This window comes from Mustela erminea, chromosome 2 (assembly GCF_009829155.1).
Source record: "Mustela erminea isolate mMusErm1 chromosome 2, mMusErm1.Pri, whole genome shotgun sequence".
Classification (NCBI taxonomy): Eukaryota; Metazoa; Chordata; class Mammalia; order Carnivora; family Mustelidae; genus Mustela; species Mustela erminea.
In genome coordinates, this window is record NC_045615.1 from 102,544,420 (window position 1) to 102,567,851 (window position 23,432).

Here is a 23,432-nt window from a genome sequence, read left to right on the forward strand (position 1 = left end):
GAAACTCCCATGTCACGGAATCCCTGCCAGGTGCTCCTAAGAACTCACTTGTGCCCCATGAGAGATGATGCCACCTGTCACCAAGACTGCCTGGGTTCACACCCTATTCGACTTTGGGCTGTTGCTGGGCCTCTTGCCTGAGTTCCTCATTTGTAACTGGGAATAATAATAGATCTTACTTGGGGAGATTGTGAAGATTAAGTGAGTCATCAAATGCAAAGCTCGTCAAACCAGAACCAACCAGTGGTGAGTATGTTATTATTGGTAGGAAGATAGAAAGTCAGTGGCCAGTCAGTCAACGGCAAAAGAACAAAAATGGTGGGTTATATAAGTCTCTTTTCATCTTCTTTGATCCAACACACTGGAGACCCAGGAGAGATTGAGGGTGGGCATGTCAGAGGCAGACCCTTCCCCCCCACACTCACACTCACATTCCAGGGAAGGGAGGGAAAATAAAGGACAGCTAAGCCCCTTCCCATCTGGATGTCCTTTAGCTACATCTGCAATGATTGGAGAGGGCAAAGCTTTGAATCTTATATGAGATTAGTGTTTAGATTAAACTCTAGATTGGACTTGGCCAAATGCAGCAGCTCCATGGGCAGCTGAAGTGTGTGGGTATGGATAAGTCAGCAGGCATCTCACTGTTGGTACAGGGGGGCTGCCAGCTCTCCAACCCAGTGCTATAACCCTGTATGCACCCTCTCTCCCCCATCCTACTCAGTGGTCCTCCAGCCTCCACTGAAATGGGGTCCCTGGTGAGGCTGTTGACACAGGGCTGGACAGCTCCAAATCCTCCTTTATGTGATAGAAAATCCAACCAGCCTCCTGCCATGTTCACCCTCTTCTTCCACTTCTCGTCTCTGGGACCCACAGTGTAAGCCTCTTCCATTTGACAAATGGAACGGTATAAAGAGCTATCCTGGAGCTTCCTTGGAGCATTTCTGAATTACAGGCCTTTCAGTGGGCACTGACAAAAAAAATCTTCAATGTCTTGTAAGAAGCCCATGTGTTACATTTCTCTTTTAGCTTAGTTCTAGGGAGAAACACGAATAATTTCCAGGTGACACGGGTGTTTTCATTTTTATTTCTGAAATTACAATCTAAATGTGGAGTGAAGGTGTCCCTGCACTGAAATCGACAGACGTGGGCTTAAACTCCTTTCACCATTTAAATTGGCCTCATGACCTCCCAAAATCTATTCACACTCCCTGAGCCTCCGTGCTCATGGATCCTCATTGGAGAGGAGTGGCTGCTAACACCCAACAGACCTGGTGGGCATGAGGATTAACAAGATGGCACATGGGACATGGCTATTCGACCTCTGTGTTGCACCAGGAGCATTCTCCATATTGCTCACTGAAATCTGCCTTCCAGACTCAGTAGTCTGGGAACTTGGCATCAATTCCAACAAAGACATGGGCAGATTCTGGACCCAAGTCCATCTGTGTAAAATGCCAGGGACTTCTACTCAATGCAAACACTAAAAGAGGGGACGCCTGGGTGGCTCATTTGGTTAAGCATTTGCTTTCAGCTCAGGTCATGATCCCAGGGTCCTGGGATCAAGCCTCCCCTCATCCCTGCCTCCCCCAGCCACCCCACATTGGGCTCCCTGCTCAGCCGGGAGCCTGCTTCTCCCTCTTCTGCCATTCCCCCGACTGTGTTCTCTCTCTCTGACAAATAAATAAATAAAGTCTTAAAAAAAAAAAAAAAAAACCACCCACAACAACACTACAAGAGGCCACCAGGAAATCAAGCACGACTGATGCCATTTGATTTGTCACCTGCACCACGGGACAGGGCCATTCGCGTCTCTTGTCCCCTTTAGTGGGACTGATGTGTGTGTCACCTTTCCCCACACACATTGCTTTGGCACCTGCCAGGTGCTGAGCACCTTCTCATGCATTGTTTCCCCTCCTTTCCACCACCAGCTAGGACTGACGTATACTCACCCCCACTTTAAAGAGGAGGGAAATGAGGGCTGAAGAGACTGATGAACTTGTTCCTACGACTCAGTGAGAGGCTCGAAGAAAAGCCTCCAGACTCAGTTTTATTAATGAAATATTTCACTCTGCTCTACTTTATCTGCCTGTCAAAGCCTTCAGGAAGGTCAGAGGTGGGGACACTCAACCACTGGACCAAGTGACTGGCAGGACAGGCCCCAGACTTGGCCCTTGTGAACGTTCTCTCTCATCCTCACAGCAGCCTTTGAGTTATGCTGTCCCCATTTCTGAGGAAGAGAATTGGATCAAGGCTCAGAATTGAAGCAATTCTCCATGCAGTGCACCACTGGGTTCAGCCCCTGAGGCTGGATCCCCTGCTCATGGCCTCTCATGTTCTCTTTCCATTTATCATTCCCCCTGGCTCCTCTGGAAGTAGATCCAGGGTATGCTTACATCCTACAGAAATAAACACACAGCAGGAGAATGCATCCATGTCGGTACAACTGTGAGTTGCCCATAAAGTCTTAACACACATTGGTAAACAGGGAAGAGCACGAATAGTGCAGGGTTGCAAACTCTAACTCAAGACGTGTAATGCTGCCCTTGGAAATCCCACACCATTGGAGGGCTGATGTGTAGCAACATACCTTTTAGCGAGCACACACACATATACAGGCACACACACACACACACACACACTCATACTCCCTCACTCTTAATAACTTCCTCTTCCCCAGTGACTCACTAATCAGTCTCTTTTGAAAAATGAGTAATATCAACACTGAAGACAAGCTCCCAAGTTACCTTTCAAATAATCCCCAGGAACATGTGTGTTCAAACATTAACAATACCACCTACTGGCACCCTCAATAGGAAGTCTCTGTATTTTCATGCAGTTGATGAGGTGGAAGGTTTTCAAACATGAAGATCTCTTCTCCAGCCCAGCAGCTAATTTCACTGTGTAAAACAGAATGTTATTTCATATGCAGCTTTTTAAGAATGCAGATGAACAAGATGAATGGTGCAAACACATAAGGAATCTTAAAATAAGAATGAAAATAGGTTATATTTAGGATTTAATTGAGAGAAATCTTAGAGGCTCTTACTGTTCAATTCATTCACTCTCTCTAGATATTTCTAGAACCTACTGCATGCCAGGCACTGTGTTAAACCCTGAAGGGAGCAAGCTACATAAAAGGGTTCAAACTAAACCCACAGTCTGGTGGAGGAGGCAGATAGGTAAATAAGTCATGTCTATGATAGAAATATGCAAAAGTTCGGTATAAACACAGATGGGGGAAATAACTACATTGTTCAGAAGAATTTGGGAAGGCTTCCCAGAGGAGGCCCTATTATTTATTTTTTCCAGGAAGAGCTCATAAAAGAGAGGGATTTGGTACAGTGGATTATTATGCCTCTATCAGAAAGGATGAATACCCAACGTTTGCATCAACATGGACGGGACTGGAAGAGATTGTGCTGAGTGAAATAAGTCAAGCAGAGAGAGTCAATTATCATATGGTTTCACTTACTTGTGGAGCATAAGGAATAACACAGAGGACATTGGGAGGAGAGGAGAGGTGAGTTGGGGAAAATTGTAAGGGGAGATGAACCATGAGAGACTATGGACTCTGAGAAACAAACTGAGGGTTTTGGAGGGGAGGGAGGTAGGGGGAAGGGGGGGGCCTGGTGGTGGGTATTGTGGAGGGCACGTATTGCATGGAGCACTGGGTGTGGTGCATAAACAATGAATCTTGGAACACTTTAAGAAAAAAAAAAAAGAAGAGAGGCACTTGGGCTGAGAGAATGCTGTGGGTATGTGAAGCCTTAAAAGTCTGTGTGTAGTTGTGGACTAAAGTACCATGTGTTTTCTGCTTAGAACATCTTTCAACATCTTCTCTGGTTCCTTTGGGGAACCATCTTCCCTCTCAGTGTGGTCCCAGAGGGGCTGCCCATGGAACTCAGAAGAGTGGATACAGGGTTCAAGTTGGCGAAGTTAGAATATTCCAACCCTCTGACTACAGGAATTATTTAGAGATATTCATGTGACTTAACAGAACCAATCAAAGGTTTTTCTGGGATAGTTATGTGACTTGAGCAGAACCAATCAGAGGTTTTTCTGGGTTAGTCATAATACTCAAGGGGAACTATCAGAAACTTCTCTGGGATGGATATATGAATTTGGTGAAAGAGAAGACCCACTTTCACTGCGGTGGTCCAGCTGGGCACATGGCAGTGTAGGGTTCTGGAAGCCATGTTCTGGCCCCCTGAAAAGAGCCAGTTTGCCAAAAGAAGTTAGCAGAGACCTACAAAACAAGTGCTCTCTCTCTCTGTCTCTCTGAGACTGAGCCTCAACAACATCAGATACGTTGAACTTCCAGATTTTTTAAATCAAATTTCCTTTTTTCTCAAACTGGTTGGGTTTGGGCTTCTATTATTCCAAATTCATCAAAAGAGCTTTGACAAATTGCCACATCTTAGCAGCATAACAGGACTAGCGGGCAACATAAGAATCAAGGGTCGAGTCATAATGACAGCAATAAGGCATTCAGGTTTTTTACTCTGAAGGCAATGGGGAGTCGGCGAGTGATTTTGAGAAGCAAAGTGATACAGTCCTGTTTTGTTTTAAAAAGACGTCTCCCACAGGGTGATGAATCAGGGTCTCGCTCATTCATTCGTGCATGCAAATATTGTGAGAGCTCCCACCTACCCAGCGAGGGTGGAGAAAGAAGGATGCATATTTCAAAACCAATAGTTTCTCACTTATGTCAGAAAGCAGTTTTCCTCTTTAGTAACTAAGATTAGTTAATTAGCAATAAATACCGAAATTTTTCTATATTAAGTAATAGAGTAAACACTTCAAAGGAACATCTCTCATATCACAAGAGCTTCACAGGTGATGGGACATGTGTCACAATTAGTAAGCACATTGATCAATAAAGGAAACAAAGGAACAGTCACAAGAAGGAGGTTGTCCCAGTGTTTTTCTGCCCATCTAACTGGCTGACTGCAACAGCTTTGCTCTGGGTGGTTTCTTCTTCGTAGCCCTGAACTAGAAGTCACTCTGTATTGGCCTAAAAGCCTCAATGTTTGATAAGCCTTATAATTTATGAAAGAGGCAAGAGGTAATACCAGGCACAGAATCTGAGCTAGCACCAAAGCTGGAGTATATCTTTTTTGTGCAAAGGCTGCACAGAACCCACAGGAGACACATCGCTGAGGCCCTAGACCCTGAGCCAACACACCAGTGGCAGGACCTTCTTCCAGTCCTGGCTAACCTCGTAGCCTTGACAAGTCGTAGCCTGTCTCTGAACCTCTGTTTTCCACTTCTGCAAATTAAGTGGAAGCATAAAAAGTAGTCCAAGCTAAAGAATTGTGGATTAAATTATATGAAATAACACAAGACTCTCTAAACCTAAAATTCAAACTATCAAAACAGTTATGTAAAGTATGTATTTATATAAATGATGTATATTTTTAAACCCAAGTACAATTAACATAAAGTGTCCATATTAGTTTTAGGTGCACAATATAAAAATTCAACGGTTTTTTTTTTTTAAGATTTTACTTGTTTATTTGACAGACAGAGATCTCAAGTAGGTGGAGAGGCAGGCAGAGAGAGAGGAGGAAGCAGGCTCCCTGCTGAGCAGAGAGCCCGATGCGGGACTTGATCCCAGGACCCTGGGACCATGACCTGAACTGAAGGCAGAGGGTTTAATCCACTGAGCCACCCAGGTGCCCACAATTCAACGGTTCTACACATTTCTCAGTGCTCATCATGGTAAGCGTACTTTTCATCCCCTTCACCTTCTTCACCCATCCCCCTACCCACCCCACTTCCGGTAACCACTAGTTTGTTCTTTGTATTTAAGAGTCAGGTTTTTTGTTTGTTTGTCTCTTTTTTTCCTTTGTTTTGTTTCTTAGGTTCTACATATGCATGAAATCATATTGTATTTGTCTTTCTCTGACTTAATTTATTTCACTATTCATTATAACCTCAAGATCCATCCATGTTGTAACAAACGGCAAGATTTTTTAAAATTTTTTATTTTATTTTTTAATTTCTTTTCAGCGTAACAGTATTCATTGTTTTTGCACCACACCCAGTGCTCCATGCAATACATGCCCTCCCTAATACCCACCACCTTGTTCCCCCAACCTCCCATCCCCCGCCCCTTCAAGACCCTCAGTTTGTTTTTCAGAGTCCATAGTCTCTCAAGATTTTTTTTAATTAAAGATTTTTTTAAAAAGATTTTATTTATTTATTTATTTGACAGACAAAGATCACAAGTAGGCAGAGAGGCAGGCAGAGAGAGAGGAAGTGAAGCAGGCTCCCTGCTGAGCAGAGAGCATGATGCGGGGCTCAGTCCCAGGACCTTGAGATCATGACCTGAGCCCAAGGCAGATACTTAACTGACTGAGCCACCCAGTCCTCCCACAAATGGCAAGCTCTCACTCGTTTTTATGGTTGAATAATATTCCCTTGTATACATACACCACATCTTCTTCATCCATTCCTCTACTGATGGACACTTTGGCTTCCTCCATATCTTGGTTATTGTAAATAATGCTGCAGTAGACATAGAGGTGCCTATATCTTTTTGAATTAGTGCTTTCTTCATTTTCTTTGGATAAGCTCAGTAGTGAGATTACTGGTAATTATGGTAATTCTATTTTTTTTTTTTTAATATTTTTTTTTTCCAGCATAACAGTATTCATTATTTTTGCACCACACCCCGTGATCCATGCAATCCGTGCCCTCTATAAATTTTCCCCAGTGGCTGCAGCAATTTACATTCCCACCAACAGTGCACCAGGCTTCTTCTTCTCCACATCCCTGCTAATACTTGCAAATTCTTGGTTTTTGATTTTAGCCATTCTGACAGGTGTGAGGTGGATCTCATTGTTGTTTTAATTTGCATTTCCCTGATGATTACTGATGTTAAGCATCTTTTCATGTGTCTGTTGGCCATTTATATGTCTTCTTTGAAAAAATGTCTATCCAGGTCCTCTGTCTGTTTGCTTTGGTGTTGAGTTATAAGTTCTGAATATATTGTGGATATTAACCCCTTATTGGATATATCACTTGCAAATATCTTCTCCCATTCAGTAGATTACCTTTTGTTTTGTTCACGGTTTCCTTCACTGTGCAAAAGCTTTTTTATTTTGGTGCAGTACCAGTAGTTAATTTTGCTTTTGTTTCCCTTGCCTTGGGAGACATATCTAGAAAACATTTCTATGGTCGATGTCAAAGAAATTATTGCTTATGTTTTCTTCCAGAATTTTTATGGTTTCAGGTCTCACATTTAGGTCTTTAATCTACTTTAAGTTTATTTTTGTTCATGGTGTAAGAAAGTGGTCCACTTTCATTCTTTTGCAGGTAGCCTCCAGCTTTCTCAGCACCATTTGTTAAAGAAACTGTCTTTGCCCCACTGTATATTCTTGCCTTTGTCACAGATTGATTGACCATATAACTGTATTTATTCCTGGGCTCTCTATCTTCTTCCATTGATCTATGTATCTATTTTTGTGCTGGTACCCTACTGTTTTAATGACTACAGCTTTGTAGTCTATACAAATTTTAGGATTATTTGTCCTAATTCTGTGAAAAAAATGCTATGGTATTTTGATAGGAACTGCATTAAAACTGTAGATTTCTTTGGGTAGTATAAACATTTTAATATTAATTGGTTCTTCCAATCCATGAGCAGGGAAGTTCCATTCATTTGTGTCATCTTCAATTTCTTTTATCAGTGTTTTTTTTTAACATCTTAATTTTTATTTTATTTTTTCAGTGTTCCAAGATTCATTGTTTATGCACCACACCCAGTGCTCCATGAAATACATGCCCTCCTTAATACCCACCACCAGGCTCACCGAACCCCCTCCTCCAAACCCTCAGTTTGTTTCTCAGAGTCCACAGTTTCTCATGCTTTCATCTCCCCCTCTGATTTCCCCCAATTCACTTTTCCTTTCCTTCTCCTAGTGTCCTCCATGTTATTCCTTACACTCCACAAGTAAGTGAAACCATGATAACTGACTTTCTCTGCTTGACTTATTTCATTCAGCATAATCTCCTCCAGTCCCGTCCATGTTGATACAAAAGTTGGGTATTCATCCTTTCTGATGGCTGAGTAATACTACATTGTATATATGGACCATACCTTCCCTATCCATTCATCTGTTGAAGGGCATCTTGGCTCTTTCCACAGTCTGGTGATTGTGGCAATTGCTGCTATCAGAGTACAGGTCTTTCACTTCCTTGGTTACATTTATTTCATTATTTTTATATTTTGTTCTTTTTGGTATAATTTTAAATGAGGTTGTTTTCTTAATTTTTCTTTTGGCTACTAACTTAGTTTAATGCATAGAAATGTAATTTCTATACATTAATTTTTAAAAAAGATTTTATTATTTATTTGGCAGAGAGGAGACAGAGTGTGTATGTGTGTGAAAGGACAAGCAGGGGGATTGGGAGAGGGAGAAGCAGCATCCCGTGCTGAGCAGGGAGCCTGACCTGGAACCTGACTGCAGGATCATACCCAAGCCAAAGACAGATGTTTAACTGACTGAGCCACACAGGTGTCCCTTTACATATTAATTTTGTATCTTGTGTCTTTACTGGGTTCATTTATCAGTTCTAGTGGTTTTGTTTTTTTGTTTCTTCTTTTGTGGAAAAACATGTATAATCTTACTAAGGCATTCCATGGTCATCGGTCACACATTCTTGATAGTTAGGCACTGTGTTAGGGGCTACACTAATAATAGGAACAGGTTCCAAACTTGTGGGGACAGAAACCAAGTGGGAGAAAGACATCCACCAATCCACCAACTACAAGGATGGTCATGTGGTAGTGGAGGTCTGTGCAAGGTATTCTGGTAGCAGAGAGGATGAAACATGGAGCTCAAATGTGCTTCCCTCTGAAGTCATGGTAGCCGCCATGGCTACAACACTTCCAACACTTGAGTTGGAAGTGACGTCATAACAACAATGTTTTGGGAAATCTACCAGGTGGTGTGGAAGACTGGAGAGTGGGAACTGGGGAGAAGCCAGGATATCTCTTTGGGCAGGGCCCCAGGCAGGGCTTCCTTTCTCTGTGTTGTCATTCCAGCCTGTGGCACAGAATCCCTGCCTCTATGGTACTGCCCAGCTCCGGCTCCATCTCTCACTAAGCAGGTCTTCAGCTGCTGCAGAGACCTGGCCCCAGAGCTCCAAGACAGTACCCTCCCCACTGCCCTGCCCCTGTGTCCCTCTAGCAGTTTCTTGCTGCTGCTAATTGTGTTGCCTCATCTGTTTGCTTCTCAATACAGAAGAAAAACACCCATGTCACCAACTCCCTGTACTAATTTCCCTCTGTGTGAGATACTCAAGGTGGTTTCTATTTTCTGCCTGCCTCCTGACCTGTTTACAAAGGTCAATGAATTAGTCCAAGCAAATGATGATAATGGATGGAGGCAGAAAGGTGAATCAGGATTTTGAACCTCAGTGAGCATGGGAGTAAGAGAGTAAATTTGGGGGGCTGGTTCCCATGATGACAGTATCAGCCAAATTGCAAACAGATCATGAATGCATCAGGGCTTAAATTCATTTGCTTCACTGATGGCCTAGGATTTGCTTGTGCCTTCATGTCTGTGATGCCAACCTGAAGTCAAGGAACACATGTATAACTTCTGCTTTCAGCTTGAAAAGTTCCTCCTGAAATATATATTTTTATTGAAATATACATTTTATTGCTCTTTCAAAAAATAATAACAGTGCTACATATAGCTTGATGGAGCCCTCTCGTGTTAAAAGAACATTTGTTTACTATTGTAGAGAAAAATTTGGTTCCTGCATCAAAACCCTTAGCAACTTACACATGCCTTCCTTGGTGGTGAAAGGAAGCAATCTCATTGGTATTGAGGACCAGGGCTTCATTCTAATGACTAGTATACTGCAAACTGAAAAAACTGGTTTCATGTTTTCCTTTTACATAAGTATGACATGACTTTTCTTTTCTTTCTTTCTTTCTTCTTCTTCTTTTTTTTTTTTTAACATTTGGCCCTTTATATTTTTATTGGTAAGTCCACAGCCAATTTTATTATTGCTCATTTGAAGGTAATATGTCCTTTGTCTTTTAATTTTTGGCCATTTCTCCATGATGCACTAAGATGCAGTTTTCACTTGATTGCGGAACATAAAGAATAGCATGGAGGTCATTAGGAGAAGGAAGGGAGAAACGAAGGAGGGGTAATCAGAAGGGGAGATGAACCATGAGAGACCATGGACTCCAGGAAACAAATAGGGTTTTAGAGAGGAGGGGATGGGGGCATGGGTGAGCCTGGCAGTGGTTATTAAGGAGGGCACGTATTGCACGGAGCACTGGGTGTTATATGCAAACAATGAATCATGGAACATTACAGCAAAAACAAATGATGTACTGTATGGTGACTAATATAAGAAAAAAAAGGTAAAGTTAAGAGGAAAAAAAATAAAAGAGATTGAAAATCCGTATCACTTGACTTTAACATTTGTAGCCATGTCCCCATGGGCCTCCCTGACCTAAACCTCTGTTCCCTTGAATATCTGCTGCATGTGCTGAACGCACCATCCTCGATTACACTATCCAACTCCCTGTGGGCTACAGAAGAAAGCCTGAATCCTTTAGTCCAGCAGTGAAGCTCCTTATCAGCAAACTCTAGCCCACATGGTTTCTCAAAAGATTAAAAATAGGGACGCCTGGGTGGCTCAGTGGGTTAAAGCCTCTGCCTTCGGCTCAGGTCATGATCCCAGGGTCCTGGGATCGAGCCCCACCTTGGGCTCTCTGCTCAGCAGGAAGCCTGCTTCCCCCTCTCTCTCTGCCTGCCTCTCTGCCTACTTGTGATCTCTGTCAAATAAATAAACAAAATCTTTTTTAAAAAAGATTAAAAATGGAATTACCCTTTGATCCAGCAATTCTACTTCTAAGTATACTCCCTGCTCCCCTGCAAATTGTTCACAGCAGCATCATTCACAAAGGCCAAAAGGTGGATGCAAACCAAATGTCCTAAAACATGTAAGTGGATGTGGTTTACCCACACAAAATATGGTTTACCCATATAATAGGATACTACTCAGCCTTAAAAAAAAAAAAGGAAATTCCAACATATGCTCTAACATGGACTAACCACCCTCCCTCACATGACAGCTACCATTATCAGAAGACAGTCAGCACACACTCCTCCTATAGCACAAAGGCTGGTGTGACGTCACCTGACACCCCGCCCCAGGGTCGGCCCACAGTGACATCGCCCCCACATTAGGATTTCATCTTGCAAAGCACGTGGAGCTGTCTTGTCTTATTGTAATTTCTGAGCACATGTATCTTCCCAGCACTGGGTATGAAGTACTTTGAGAACTGGCGTGGTCCTGCCCCATTCTGTCACCTTGAACACAGGACTGGGTCAGGCATCTTGAAGAAGAACTTGTCCAACAAGTGTTCTTTAAGTCTCTCTTTCCAAGTAACTAAACTGTGGTTGTTTCGGCCAACAGAGGTATTAGGACAGGTTATCAGAGACTCCAGCAAAATATTTTTCTATTCTCCAGCCTTGCCTTCTCTTCATCTATAGGATGGAATGCTTCCCCCCCGCCAGTCCATCTCCCACAATAGCAGCCAAAATGATCCTGTAACAGAGTGGCCAGTGCCCACCTCTATTGAAAGCATAGATCAAATGATGTCACTGCTCTGTTGAAAGCCCGGCAATAACGTTCTGCTCTCTCAGGATAAAAGCTGAAGCCGATAAATCTCCATTACCCTCTGTTTCACCTCTCCCCCAGGCCTTACCTCCACCACTCTCCCTGGTGCTCACACTGCTCCAGTCATGTCGGTCTCTTTGCTGTTCCTGAGACACACCAAGCATACTCCCATCTCAGGGTCTCCATGTTGCTGCCTCAAGAGGGTACAACAGCATTGCCACAACTCTCGCCTAACTTCCTCCAGCTCCCTGCTCACATGTCCTTGTATCAGAGCCATCTTTCTCTGACCCCTCCCCACAAAGCGGACACAAACCAGACCCCCATCTGTGGTTCACTTCATGCTGCCACAGAATTTGGCAGTACTTGTCATCCTCTGACATATTACGTACATATTTGTCTGTTCTCAGCCTCTGTCCGTTAGAAAGTATGCAACAAGAAGGCAGGAACTCTATCAGGTCAGGTGCACTGTTCACTGTTGCATCCATAGCCCAACATGATGTACATACTTGGTAGGTCACTACTGAATGGACAGATGCGTGGATGGATGGATGGACGCGTGGATGGATAGATGGAAGGATGAACAGATGAATGAATGAATGAATGAATGAATGAATACGTATGAAGACTACACAGGTTGTTAGGTCCAGCACAAAGGAGTAATGCAGAGTGCCACAGTAGGTAGCACCAACCTGTAAATATGGAAACTCTACACCACCTTCTTCTCTTTCCTCATCTCAACGCCCATGTGACCATAGGGAATTCTTTCAACAATCCTTGTGACAACTGTCACAAGATAAGAGTTCACATTTAATAATCTTACACTCAAGGTCCTACACAAGGAGACATGAGTAAGCCAACCCATTCCTTGTATGAAGTCTTCTTGGAAACATGCTCTCTACCATCTGTCCCTGTTGTCAAAATGCCATTCAGACTTCAAAGCCCATCTCCTCCATAAGCAAGGCATAAAGCATATGTGATCTGTCACTTCTCAGAACTCCCTGAGTATTGTGTTCCCACTTAGCTCTCTTATGATTCATAGCCCTCCCAGCCCTGTCTTTTCCTCACTTGCAAAAGGAGGGGCAACTACACTAAATTGTAATAAGATACATACACTGGCAACTGTGTGACTATATGTGTATGTATATATATGTGTGTTTGTATACGTACATACATATATCCTGGCACGTGGTGGTCAGGGCCCAAATATGCTATTATTACTAATAGCCTATAGCTACAGGTTATTACTACAGCAACTAATAACTAGTAACAGGCCTGAGGCTTCTTGGGGGTAGAGTTTTGTTGTCTCTTAACATTTCCGTCCTTAATGCCCAAGCTTTGACCCTTCCCCAGTATTATTCACTGACTGTTGAATGAAGGATACGAGTCAGGAAGGGATTCAGAGCTGTAGGGAACAGCACAGGAACAAAGCTTCAGAAATCTTAGTGCTTTTGTTGTATGCTGACATTTCAAAAAATGCTGACCCCATTTCCTGACACTGCATTCACTGTCTTGGTTTTGAACATCTTCTGTAGAACAGCCTCTAATTTATTGGACCCATTTGGAGGTTTGTTTTCTGCTTTCATATTCTGCTCCCAGATTTCATTCCAGTTTCTCTGACGTTAAGTTGAGACCCGGGTCCTTATTTCTAAAATTTATTATCTAACGTAAACACTCTCCCCTCAATTGCATGAGCAATTTACATCTAGAAGATGGAACAGTCCCTTTAAGGCATAAATTGGATTCTCTTGCATCTCACTTTTATATCATCTCGGAGCCATAAATTCTCAAAATGCTGGCCTGTAACAGAAGGGAAACCAAGCTCTGTGCCTGGAAATAATGAAATTACTCTTGAAACTGAATTGGAATTTCCACACTCAATGACATTTCTGCGTGTCTTCCATTTTTTTCCCATCTGAAGATTTCTTCCTAGTTGCTATGACTCCAGTACCACAGTAATGAAGAGGTACTGCTGTGGTCCCTCTTGGATCTAATGAGAACCAGCAGGTTACTCTTGGTACGGTGGGAAGATATTGAGGCCTATAGAAATAGGTCCTATCAGTTTTATACTAGGTGTATTGATTATTATTGTCTTATTATGGGTTTCCCCAAAGGTTTGGAGGATGCTAGGCAGGAATTGTGTCAGGAGTTCAACACCAATCATTTATTCCACATCCACATAAGCCCATTTTAAAGGTGACAAAACTGAGGCACGATGAGATGAAATTTCTGAGCTCTCACAGCTGGCCTAAGTGGTGGCATCGGGACTCCAAACCAGGCAGTCCAATCTAATGCTCATGTCTGATAGATGTGACACAGGACAGAGCTGAGTCCAAGTGCAAAGTGACAAAATTTAGAATGATATTAAAGTGATTTCTTGTAGTGCTGAATTTTTATCAAATATATTTTTTTCCTTCTAAATTACTCCCTCTCCCCAATTATGTAGTTTTCAACAAAGAACTAGGAAAAATATGTATATACATATAAGGGAAACATCAGGTGATTTTAATCAGCATGAAGATACACTAATATCTATAGAAAAAAATTACATTGTGCATTTGAATACACATATAATTATTAATGTATACATAAACAAAACACTCCTGCTTTAAAAAAATAGAAAAAATAAAGTTCATATTTGAAATACACCTTCCCTTTAGGAAGAAATTTGTTTATGTTTTGATCTTCTTTTTCAAATTAATTAATTAATTTATTTATTTATTTTAAAAAATTTTTTATTTTTTATAAACATATATTTTTATCCCCAGGGGTACAGGTCTGTGAATCGCCAGGTTTACACACTTCACAGCACTCACCAAAGCACATACCCTCCCCAATGTCCATAACCCCACCCCCCTTCTTCCAACCCCCCTCCCCCCAGCAACCCTCAGTTTGTTTTGTGAGATTAAGAGTCACTTATGGTTTGTCTCCCTCCCAATCCCATCTTGTTTCCCCAAGGCCAGCACATGGGGAAATTGCCTTTGAGTCTTTTCTGCTCAATAAGCAGATATTTGTTTACAGGTCATGCAATTTTATAAGCTATAATTTAATCTCAAGATCATATCAATAACTGCTTTCAATAGTGCAGAGTTTTCATAGGAAGAGTTAAACATACAGGCGTCTCATCGTCTCAAGTCTCTTAAAGGGAGGTGTACAGTTTACAAAACCACTTTCTTTGAGATCTTTCAGGATGGTTGGTCACCGTAAAGTGTGCTATACTAAATACTCTCACACTTACAGCATCTTACGCAGGCCATACTGGAGCCTTACCATACTTTCCAAGACGTGAAGTCAGTGCGTCAAATTATGAATATTCGCAAAGTACTTGATTCCTATTCTCAAGTATCTTTCCAAAAGGGTTGTAACAGCTTCTGCCACCAGCAAATAAGATTCAGACTGCCCAGAGAACATTTTTCCGGAACGCTTCGTTTTAGGAAATATCTGTTTCCTCCCAAAAGCAAAGCCCAGCCTAGATACCATCATTGATGACCCCAAAGTCAGGCTGATCCTTAGAGACAAATTTTATCCTGGCTTCTCTGTGTTCTGCACTGCTTTGAACATGCTCTCACCAAGCACTTCCCATGTTGGCTGAGATGGTCATTATATGTCTGCCTCCCTAACCCAACTCCGAATCAGGTGTCTAGCATACAGCAATACATACTTATGAAGCATCTGGGTTTTGAAGTAAGAAACCACATACTTATGTATCAGGGTTTCTTTCTTTTTTTTTTTTTAATTTTACTTGTTCATTTTTAGAGAGAGAGAGAGAAACAGAGAGAGACAAAGTGAGAGTGTGGGGAGGAACAAAGGGGGAGGGAGAGGGACAAACCGACTCTGGGCTGAGTGTGGAGCCTGACACAGGGCTGGAACCCATGACCTGAGGTCATGACCTGAGCCGAAACCAAGAGTCAGATACTAAACCCCTCAACTGCTCAAGCAACTGGGCCACTCAGGTGCCCCTGTATCAGGGTTTCTGTTGTGCTGTCTGGCATACAGCAAGTGCCAATTAAATACTTACTAACTCAATGAATGTAAACCTGAGATTTGGCTTACTTCAGAGCCCGCCAGAGCAGAAAGAACTCACTAGTGGGACACATCCTTTCAATTCCTTGGGCCTCAATCCCTCATTTAAGGCATAAACATTTATAAATACTTACTGTGTGCCAGGACCTATAATGGGTAATTAGGAAAGGTATAATTCTGAAAGCGTCTTCTGCAGCAGGTGTCCTGTACAGTACAGGCAGCCAGAGAAAAGTCCTCACTGAAGTAGGAACAGAATTCACATGGATGCCCAAAGGAGAAACCACCCAAGGGAGGGGAGTGTCTTCATAGAAAAGCAGACTTGGAGTTGAATATGACTATAGTAGTTTACACTGTACCCCCTGAAAGATACGTCCAAGTCCTAAGTCTAGTATCTGCAAAATGTGACCTTATTCAGCCATAGAGTCTTTGAAGATGTAAGTATGTTAAGTAACTCGAGATGCAATCACCCTGGGTTTAAGGTGAGCCCCACATCATTCAATCCCCCAGGAGACCCGTGGACAGATATCACTCTTCTTGTTTACGGAGAAACAAACTCAAATCAGAGTGGTAATGGACTTGCCCAAGGTCCTCTGTACCAGGAACACAGTATGAGAACTCTCAACACCAGCTTTCACAGCAGTGAGTGGTAGGCCACGCCCCTGCCTACCCACAGGGTACCCTTGACCCCTCCCACTACTGTCAGGAGCCAAGGCTGGCTGTGTTCCACCACTTGGAAGGTTGACGTCAGAGGTTTGGTTCCTTTGTTCATAAATTCCACTGGTCATCAGAGGAGACCCAAACTGGGAGCCAAGGAGGGCAGGTTACTTACTGTCCTTCCCCAGCTAAAGCCACTGGTTAGGAATATCTTGGCTCTTCCCTTCTTTTACCTACATTGCCGTTACATGAGTGACAAACCCCCACTGCCAAAGACATGAGATAAGCGGCCCAGCCATATTGTGACACTTGGCAGTCTCTACTCCTACTGCTTAGACAAATTTGATTTCCCAATTAACTGGGATTGGCCAATGAAAGGCATCATCCCAGCCTCATTCTGTTAGCAATTTCCTGGGAAAGGCACATAGGCAATTTCCCCAAATTATCAGGAGTTAAGACAGTTTATCTGTACAGAATTCAGGAAGCATAATTATAAGACAGTGAACCTATTTACAACAACAACAAAAAAATTGTTTTAAATTACAAACACACAAACATTCCAAGAAAGGGACATAAATTTTATCTCTATCACTTCATGCAAGCCAAATTGGAAACTGGTGCTGTCCCCACAGGAAAATAAGCAACTTGTCAGGGTATTTCAAGAACTTCAAGGAGGGAGGAGGTTGAAAATTGTCACTTAAAATACAGTTTTATTTGCATGTGCAAACAAAAGCCTAAGGGTTTCGCTATTTCAGGAGAGTCATACAATTTTTTCCTTCATGAAAGCTTTGGTAATGGACAGATTCTACATATTAATATGGGGCGGGGGCTGGGCTCCCATGGGTCACCAGTACAGAGACAGCGAGAGCTGGTGACTTGGAGTGACCACCTACTGTTTGCTCCTGGGGAGTTACTTTTCTCCATGAGACCCAGCGGTCTCCATGAGACTCCATGAGAGCTCCATGAGACTCCATGAGTCTCTTCTGTAAAATGGGGCTGATAACAGGAACCATTTCAGTTCGCCTTTTGGGATCAGATGAAGTCACACCTGCAAAGCACTTAATACAAAGCCAGGCACATGAAAAGTTCTCAGCAAATGTTGATGACCATCATGGGTGTAGCATCCTACAAGCACGCTGATTTTTGTTTTGTAACTTCCTATTACATGTTCCAAATATGGGGACAACCCACTACATTATAATGCTAACTGCAGGTAGGTAAGAACAAGGCTCAGTTACAAGTCCTGCCCTGGAAAGGACCCCTGTTCTCATCTTATTCCCACCCAAAGACACAAAATGTCAAATATCTCATTGGTAAGTGCCTTTTTACATATTAACATTTCAAAACAAAATTGCCTGTGGCCTACTGGGTATTTACCCCAAAGATACAGACGTAGTGAAAAGAAGGGCCATCTGTACCCCAGTGTTCATAGTAGCAATGGCCACGGTTGCCAAACTGGAAAGAACCAAGATGCCCTTCAACGGACAAATGGATAAGGAAGATGTGGTCCATATACACTATGGAGTATTATGCCTCCATCAGAAAGGATGAATACCCAACTTTCGTAGCACCATGGACGGGACTGGAAGAGATTATGCTGAGTGAAATAAGTCAAGCAGAGAAAGTCAATTATCATATGGTTTCACTTATTTGTGGAGCATAAAAAATAACACGGAGGACATGGGGAGATGGAGAGAAGGGAGTTGAGGGAAATTGGAAGGGGAGATGAACCATGAGAGACTGTGGACTCTGAAAAACAACCTGAGGGTTTTGGAGGGGTGGAGGGTGGGAGGTTGGGGGAGCCTGGTGGTGGGTATTAGGGAGGGCACGTATTACAGGGAGCACTGGGTGTGGTGCATAAACAATGAATTCTGGTATACTGAAAAGAAATTTAAAAAATTAAAAATTAAAAAAAAAACTTAGCAGAAAAAAAAATTGTGTGTGGCAAACACAAATGGTGAACTTAAAGAGGACATCTGAAGCCTGTGCTTTCAATTAGTGAAAATGCTCACAATAATGGGAGGACTTTGTTTTTCGCACATGTTCCTTTGAATCTTTTGAACTTTATAACATACACATATTATTTATTAAAAGATAAGATCTGGGGTGACTGGGTGGCTCAGTTGGTTAAGTGTCTGCCTTCAGCCCAGGTTGTGATCCCAGGGTCCTGAGATCGAGCCCCACATCGGGCTCCCTGCTGAGCAAGGAGCCTGCTTCTCTTTCTCCCTCTGCAGCTCCCCCTGCTTGTGCTCTCTCCCTTTGCCTCTCTAATAAATAAATAAAATCTTTAAAAAATTACAAATAAGGAGTGCCTGGGTAGCTCAGTGGGTTAAGCCTCTGCCTTTGGCTCAGGTCATGATCTCGGGGTCCTGGGTTCTCTGCTCAGCAGGGAGCCTGCTTCCCCCCACCTCTCTCTGCTTGCCTCTCTGCCTACTTGTAATCTCTGTCAAGTAAGTAAATAAAATCTTTTTTAAAAATTACAAATAAGATCTGGATTTAACTCTATACTCCACAGAAAAAAATAAAAATAAAAAATAAAGGATTTACTTCTTTATTTTCTCAATGTATTCAATAAAGTGACAAAAAATGATAAACTATACAAATCAGAGTTTGTACACTCTCAGACAATCTGTAGCAAAAGGATTGCTTGCTGCACAGATAATGCTAGTTTAAGTAGAGAAAGGAGCTTGCTAGTGTTAAACTAGCAGGATTAAACTATTACTGGTCCTAAAGATAAAACGTGTTTTCCCAAAGTAAAAAGATAACAAAAGAAATTATTCCTGACAAAAATTTGACAGTAAGCAAATATTTTGTCAAGGCTGAGTATGTTCACAGCCCATAACTCCAAGGCAAAGCTGGAGAGGTTTCTTATGCACCTGATCGGACTCCTGCCTCCAAAGGAGGGATGACCGTGGGTCTGATGAGCTGAGGCATCACAGGGACCAGGAAGCTTTGAGACTGTGCATCAATCTGCATATAGGCAAAATCGGGGCTGGAAGCACAGGAACGTGCAGAACCAGTCAGTCACACGTCACCAAGAGCGCTTCCTAAGGGGGCGAAAGACACTGTCCTGGCAGATTCAGACATTTTCAGAGCAAAATCTGATAGAAGTAACCCCACTGGTGAAAATTTTTTCCAAGAGAAGCTTGAAAATGCTGCCCCAAGCCCATTCTGATGAGCATTTAGATCACTGCTCAGTTCAAAACCGTGAATAAATGGTCGCCCTTTATAGGCTCATATCTGTATCTAAAAATGCAAGAGGGGGGAGGGTTCCCAGTGGCCTGGCCTCACCTGAGCTGCAAGCTCCCTTCAGATCAGCTCATTTTCCCCAAATAGATGGACATAATGTGACAGCATCTGCCACAGACCAAGGAGACTCCAAGAAGCCATTATTGTTCATTTCCTTTTTTTTTTTTTAATGAAAGATAAAGTATGATCTTATGTATCAAAAGAATCATGTCTACATAATGGAGTGGAATGAAAAATGTCAAGACATTTTTCACATCAAACATGAGATTTCAAAGGAACTTCATGTTTGTGGCACACAACTTAGGGCCTCAGCAGAGACTACTTCTTCTTCTTTTTTTAAAAGATTTATTTGTTTTAGAGAGAGCCAGTGATGAGCACTCAGCCTGACACAGGGCTCGATCTCATGACCCTGAGATCAGGATCCCAGCTGAAACCAGGAGTCAGATCCTTAACTGACTGCATCACCCCAACACCCCTTAAGTGTGGCTACTTTGAAAAAAAGCAACATTCATTTGTCTGTATAAAATATGGCATTGGAGTCTGGGCACATAAGGAGTGGGGGATTTATAAATTCATCTGTTGAATTAACACAACACATTGAGCAGCATTATCATATATCCTTATGCACCATGTGTATGACACATAATTTGAAGTCTGAACACATCAACACATTGAAAAAGGGATTTATTGAACTATGTGGGAGGGAAAAAAACTGACGCAAATTTCTGCCAAGACTACCATTTTAGAAGTGGTAAGACAATCCCACTTATTGCATTTTTAAAAATTTTAAATGGTTAGCTAACTCCTTTTCTTCAGAGTAGATCTGGAATCTGAGGACAGATGACTTCACACTGAGTGACTTAAAAACATTTGCTGAAGTAAAAAAGTGGTTCCAACCATCACACTTTCATGGGACAGTTCCAATGTCTGCTTGGTCCATCCCTGGCTCTGCTCTGAGAAGTTGGCTTCTGCCTCACCATGACATCCACATGACTCAGTGTCTAGGGGAAATGAGGCAAAGTTGGTCGTCTACTGCACACTAGTGCAGAAACAGCTGTGATAATTCATGAATGGCATTCACATAACTGACTGGGAAAGAACTTGCTCCTTTAAGCACCTTCAAAAGAGCCCGGCTGGCCCACAGAGGCCACCCTAGCATGGGTGAACTTCCTCAACAAATATCACACAGTTTTGCAGAGTCCAACGCCGAATGGCTGCACACGAAGGCTGGTGAATGAACAATGGGTCCTCAGTGAACACTCTCTTCATTGCACAGAACAACTCCTCTTCTACTACGTACTGCTACTATCCGCTACCACAACTTCCTCTTCCTCTTTCTTTTTCTTATCCATTGTGTTGTTCGTTATTTGTAGTAAAATTATGCACGGAAGTATTTCAAAGGATCAATACTTCTGCAAGTTTTGTTATAAGGAGCAACAAGCCCTATCACTTTCTCCCCATCTCTCCCTCTCCACCCATCCTGACAGTTTTGGTATGTTTAGCTCCTTCTCTGTCAATGACAGAGAGAACTCGGGCATTTCAGGCTCCATCCGCTGGCCTCCCACTAGGAAAGATGAGGATGTAGTGGTCTTTTTCCCTGAAACCCCCAGGAGACACGCTCATCCTTGCGTTCTGCCTTTCCCGCATGGAGTGTTGTATTTTTGGTTAGATCAACTTTCAGGGCTGCCATGATTATGATTATGCTATACAGACCTGGTTCATACCATAAGCTGTGCTACACACAGACGACATCGTGTACATCCCTACCATTCCCTGGGGTTAATAACTGTGTTATTTTTTGTTGAGCTTTCCCCTAAACTTCTCCAGTTACTCAACTTCAGAGTTTTCACCAGCTCAAGAACTTCCTCTCAAGGCACCCAGATGCACCAGGAATGCCATCATACCATGTTTCCTGAAGAAGTGTGTCCCAGGGTGTTCTGATCCACTCAGACAGCACCGATCAGGGTCTATGCTGTAGACACAGTCGACATCCTTGAACCTCCCTTCATCACCATCCTGGAGATTCCCTATGGCTCTCTTCTCTGCGAGAGCCGCACTTCCACCTTCTGTCTCCTCCTTCTTCTTGATTTAGTCCTTCGTTTTTGTGGAGTCCACCTCTTTTTCTGACAGTTACTTGAGAAAAGGTGAACATGAGGTACATTTTTTGGAGACCTTGAACTTGTGAAAACGGTTACCCTCACACTTGATTGGCTAGAATGTCTCCACTGCTTTTTAATGTCTGATGAACCCCAAACAATCTGATTCCTTAGCCTTTATGGCCTGCTGCTCTTCTGTGGAAGCTTATGGGATCTGAAGTTTGTGTTGATGGACATCTGTTTATGGCCCTCAGTGTATCTCTGGAAACCCATGTGTTTCAGGTCCCAGAGACATTCTCTAATTATTTCATTGGTGATTTCTCCTGCCATGTTTTCTTTCTTTTCTCTTTCTCCTGATGCTGGGATTACTGGATTGGTTCTTGCATTTTCTTGTATCTTCTCTCACATTTTCTTTGTCTTTCTGTTTTACTGTATGAGGGATGTCAACTTTGTCTTCTAACACATCTTTTGAGTTTTTCATTTCTACTGTCATATTTTTAACTTATAAGATCTCTGATGTTTGTTATCTGAATTTTAAAGAAACATGGTGTTCCCTATTTTATAATCGCAAACATCTTTTTATCCCTATGGAAATACTGATCATAAATATTTGGATATTTTCATCTCCTTGCATAGCATCTGTTTATTCTAAGTTTTATTTTTTTTCCCCCTTCTGTCCATTTGATTGTTTGAATCTCACTGTTTGAGACAGAAGATTTTCTGGGATGTTTGATAAACCTTGGTCATTGGTAACCTAGGTGGCAGCTTCCAGGAAGTGAGTGGGGTTTAGTTGGCTATGAACTATACACTAAGGGGGAGTGGTGAAGCTATGAGGTCACAGTCTCTTACTCTCGGCTCATTCACACTGAAGTCACATCCTCACTGAAATCACAGTGTCCTGCCTGGAGGAAGGCCTGAATGTGTACTCTCAGAGCCCAGGTGGAATGGGGGAAGGCTGTGTATTTTAGCGTCTGGTTCGTATACTATTTTCAGTACAGTGTCCCAACACAAGTAGGTTCATATACCATCTTAGCCTTCTGGTTGGGTGAAGTTACTCAGATGATTATTCAGCCATAGAGTTATTCACAGTGGACAAGCCGCTCTGGAATTCTCAGGACTTCCTAAAAGGCTTTCAAACAATTCACCTTACTTTAACCTTTTTATCTCTCGTCCCCCCTCCAAAGATGCTGATTACACCTTTAGGGGATTCTCTGGCTTCCATCAACACTCACCCCAGTGACAGCCTGGAATTTACATTCTTGGGCACTAATCATTCACCACTCTCCCTTTTCTTTCAGATCACCCTCCCCCCAACCCCTGCAACATGTTTCTGCAGTCTCCTCTTTAGTCTTCCCCATCCTTGGGAGTTTGCCACTTTGCAAATACTCTTGCTGTCATTTTACTGGGGCTTCAGGAGGGACAAACTGTAGAGATGTGTGCATGCATGTGTGCCTAATGTACATCTTTACATAGAAATCAAGACTTTCTTTACCACGTCTTCCAAAATGGTCTAAGTTAGAAGAGCTGGTAGGCATGGTGTGAGACCCCAGGTGAACAAATCTGGAGCCACTCATGCAGCCCCCTCCTCTGGGAAGAGCAAGAAGACATTGTTCATGATACCACCATTGCCAAAGCCTCTCCCTGGTCTCCTGCCTCTGCAGACAGACTCATTTTGCCTGCCTGTTGCAGGGCTGTGCATGGGTGGGGAGAAGCAAAGGCCCCGAAGAAGAGGCAGAAATTCAGAACTTATAACCAAAG

At 42.6% G+C, this 23,432-nt stretch overlaps 1 protein-coding gene across 2 annotated transcripts in view; it reads right to left on the minus strand.

The window, feature by feature from the left end:
* The window catches only part of STK32B (serine/threonine kinase 32B), a 408,749-nt gene that overhangs the window by 109,530 nt on the left and 275,787 nt on the right, over nt 1-23,432 (minus strand). The window lies entirely within an intron of this gene.